The sequence below is a fragment of the Pteropus medius genome, unplaced genomic scaffold, assembly GCF_902729225.1.
Source record: "Pteropus medius unplaced genomic scaffold, Ma_sr-lr_union100, whole genome shotgun sequence".
Classification (NCBI taxonomy): Eukaryota; Metazoa; Chordata; class Mammalia; order Chiroptera; family Pteropodidae; genus Pteropus; species Pteropus medius.
This window is the reverse complement of record NW_024352618.1, coordinates 6244-10681: the sequence shown is the minus strand read 5'-3', so window position 1 is coordinate 10681 and position 4438 is coordinate 6244. Positions and strand designations below refer to the sequence as shown.

Sequence of the window (4438 nt, the reverse complement as noted above, 5' to 3'; positions counted from 1 at the left end):
AAACTTGGGATTATCCATTGCTTCTCTTGATTAGAGTCAGGTTGTGTTTTTGGCAAGAATGTTACAGAAGTAATATTGTATCTTTCTCAAAACATCACATCAGGAGGCACATGAGGTCAGTTTAGCCCAATCGTGAGTGATGTTACTTTTGATCACTTAAAGAAGTGTCTGCCAGGCTTTTTCACTATAAAGTTACTCTCTTCCATTATAATTGAGAAGGAACTTGCCAGAGGTACTTTGAAACTATGTAACTACCCTGTTCTTCAAATAAACTTTCACTTACTAGCAGTAGCACTTGATGATTCTTGCCTGTATCAATTACTATTACCATAGTAGCAAAATAATAATTTTTCAAACTCTATTATTTTTTTAAGTGGTAAAACACTTTTTTTACTGGCCACTTCCAAGAATGCTTTACAAGCTGTACAAACACATTTACGGACTCCATGTGGTGTTTTTCTCATAAACTTTTCCATCTACAATGGCTACAACAGATGTCTGATAAAACACTAAACTAGTCTTCTAAGGAAAACAAGGCTAGGGATCCCTCCTGTTAATCCGCATTTGCCTCCTTAACATTGGTTTTCATAATAAAAAGACAGAAACAAAAGGCAGACATCTACTGTCGCTGCCAGTGATCTCTTGGTCTAAACCAACAAGGACATGACAGTCAAAGTCTATTCTTTCTTTTACATTTGTTAGTTGGTATTCTACAGTAAAGAATAATTATTCTTTTCTCCCTGCCCCTAGTTATTTATTGATGTGTCCATTTAATATCAGTATGGATTAATGGATTCTAAATAACGCAATGGGTTACAATAAAAGAATTGGTTTTTCATTTTAATTTTTGTCACTTAATTGTTTATGCAAACCTCTATATGTCCAGCGTCCTCATGTGTAAAAAAGAAGAGGAAAGTCATTTTGTAGAGTTCTTCTGAAAGTCACCTATGACAGATTCTCAGAGACTTGTGGGACGATATCGAAGTAATCACGCATATGTGCAATTAGAAACTCAGGAGAGGAAAGAGAGAACAGGGCAGAAAAAATGTATAAAAAGAGACCAAAAGTTTCCAAAATTTGCTAAAAGACATGAGTTTATAGATTCAAGAAACTTGATGAAGTCCAAGCAGGATATATAAATAATAAAACCACACCCAGAACAACTGACAAAAGCAAAATAAACAGAAAAACTTGAGAACGAACAGAGAAAAAGGACATGAGAACAATTATAAGAATGACCAGTAAACATGTTTCTGATTTATCAGTGGAAAGAACGGAGCTCAGAAGACAATGAAATTGAGGAATGGCCTGGTTGGGACTCCGGGAATAGAGGCCTCACAGTGTCCCCAGCTTCACTTTTCCTTGCCCTGTCGCTTAACAATAGATTGTCACCAGCATTTTGACCCAGAGCTTGGAACGTCCCCTGCCATAGAAAGCCGCCCTGACACTTATGATTATGCTGACTGATCATAATCCTTCTGTCTAGCATTCTTTGTTCCTGGGTTGTTAATGCCACTGGAGGACCACGGCTCCATGAAGCACAACAGACAACGGACTCCCCTCCCCCAACTGTCATGCAGCCTCTGGGATAATGCCCAGATTTTCCCTTAAATACCCGAAACGGGATTGAGAAGCCAAGGCAGTTTTGAAGGTGTTGACCTGCTGCCTTCTCAGATCACTGGTGCTCTGACAATGAATCCTTATTCTAAACAGCTCAACTCCTGTCAGTCTATTGGCTGAGCGGCACAGGCAGCGCGAGCCCCTGACTCAGTTGCCCTCTGGTTTCAAAATGATATTTTCTAAGTGCTGTAAGAAAATAACCTATTAACTCAAAACTCCACACCGGTGAAAATATTCTTCAGAAAAAAAGATATTTTTAGATAAAATAAAACTAAAATAGTTTTCTTTCAAACAGAACTCAACAAAAACAACAAAAAGAAACACTGAAGACATTTCTTCTGGTTGAAAGAAACACCAGATGTGAACTTAAATCTTCAGGAAGGAATACACAGCTCTGGAAATGATGAATACGGGGGTTGAGGGCAGAATCAGGCAGGTAACAAAAGACTTTTTTTTCTTTTAGCTTCCCCAAAATCCAAATTAACAACACTATCAATCACCTTGACCTAATTTACATTTACAGAATGCTATACCCTGCAATCATGGAATATATATATATATATGTTTTTATTCATTAATAATTTATTTCAGAATATATATTTAAAAAAGTGTTTAAATTACATTCACTAAAATGGCTCATATGTTGAGAAATATAACAATTAATGATAAATTTCAAAAGATGGAAATCATATGTACTCTGGCCAAAATTAAGTTTATTAGAAATAAATAACAGTCTACAGCCATGCCACCCTGAACATGCCCAATCTCGTCTGATCTCAGAAGCTAAGCAGGGTCAGGCCTGGTTTTCTTGGATGGAAGACCACCTAAGAAGACCAGGTGCTGTAGATGTAAAAAGTAAAAAATAAGGGATTGTGAACTGACAAGGTCCTTGCAATCTGTGAGGTCAACCAAGGGTTGCCTTGTCTAGAAAAAAAAAAAAGAAAAGAAACAAAGAAAAAGAAGTGGAAAAAAATCATTCCTTTTGCAATTTCAACAACAACAAAAATACCTAGGAAAAAATCTAACAAAACATGTGAAGGACCTATATGATGAAAACTGTAAGACTCTATTAAAAGAACTCAAAGAAGATACAAAGAAATGGAAAGGTATTCCTTGTACTGGGATTCGAAGAATCAACATAGTTAAAATGATCTTATCATCTAAAGCATTATACAGATTTAATGCAATCCGCATCGAAATCTCACTGGCATTTTTTAAAGAAATAGAACAAAATATCATCAGATTTGTGTAGACGCGCAAAAGACCCTGAACTGACAAAGACATCCTGAGAAAAAAGAACAAGACGGGAGGCATCACTCTGTTCAACTTCAAATTATAATCCAAAGCAACTATAATCAAAACAGCATGGTATTGGCAGGAAAACAGTCACACAAACCAGTGGAACAGAGTCGAGAGTCCAGAAGTATACCCATGTTTATATGGGTTTGTCAGAAGTAAACCCATGTTTATAAGGGTTTGTCAAATGATTTTTGACAAAAAAGTCAAAAACATACAGTGGGGAAAGGAAAGCCTATTCAATAAATCGTGATGAGAAAACTAGAAAGCCACCTGCAAAAGAATGAAACTAGACTGTTGTCTATCACCACACACCAAAATTAACTCAAAATGGATTAAGAAACAGAAACCATAAATTGTATAGAACAAAACATAGGAACTAAACTCAAGGACGTTGGACTTAAACAGGATTTTATGAATTTGACCTCAAAGGCAAGGGGAGTAAAAGCTAAAATAAGTGAATGGGACTACATCAAACTAAAAAGCTTCTGCTCAGCAAAAGAAACCATCAGCAAGGTAAAGAAACAATCATCCAAATGGGAAAATATATTTGCAAGCAACACCTCCAATAAAGGCCTAATATCCAAAATAAACAACTCATACGACTCAATAACAACAAAAAATAAACGATCCAGTCAAAAAATGGGCAGAGGACCTGAACAGACACTTCTCCCTAGAGGACATACAAATGGCCAACAAATATGTGAAAAGATGCTCAACATCACTAGCTATTAGAGAAATGCAAATCAAAACCACAATGAAATATCATCTCACATCTGTTAGAATGGTTATAATCAACAGGACAAGTAATAACAATGTTGGCGAGGATGCGGAGAAAAAGGAACCCTCATATACTGCTGGTGGGACTGCAAATTGGTATAGCCACTATGGAAAACAGTATGGAGGTTCCTCAAAAAACTAAGAATTGATCACCGTATGATCCAGCAATCCCTTTATTGGGTATTTACCGCAAAGACTTGAAAACCCATATCCTTAAAGATATTTGCACACCAATGTTCATAGCAGCATTATTCATGGTGGCCAGGACATAGAAACAACCGAAGTGTCCTACAATACATGATTGGCAAAAGAAGCTGTGGTAGACATATATATATACAATGGAATATTACTCAGCCATAAGAAGAGATGAAATACTGTCATTTGCGACAACATGGATGGACCTCGAAATCATCATGCTAAGCAAAACAAGCCAGATAGAAAAAGTTGAAAATCACACGATATTACTTATACATGGGATATAAACCTAAAAGCAACAAATGAACAGGACAAACAAACAGAGACTCATGGACATAGACAATAGAATAGTGGTTACCAGAGGGTGAGTTTAGGGGGACGTAAACAGAATAAAAGGGGTCAAATATGTGGTGACAGAAAGAAATCTATCTATGGTAGATGAAAACACAATGTAAATATATATATATTCTTTATTGTTAAAATATGCAGCTGAAACATCGGATTTCGTTAACCAATATCTGTCATAAAAAATAAATTAATTAAAAAA

The 4438-nt window shown here is 36.1% G+C and overlaps 1 pseudogene; it reads left to right on the top strand.

Moving 5' to 3' along the window:
- Window positions 1-2352: 2352 nt before the first annotated feature.
- Window positions 2353-2469, top strand: LOC120589507 (uncharacterized; annotated as a pseudogene).
- Window positions 2470-4438: the final 1969 nt, after the last annotated feature.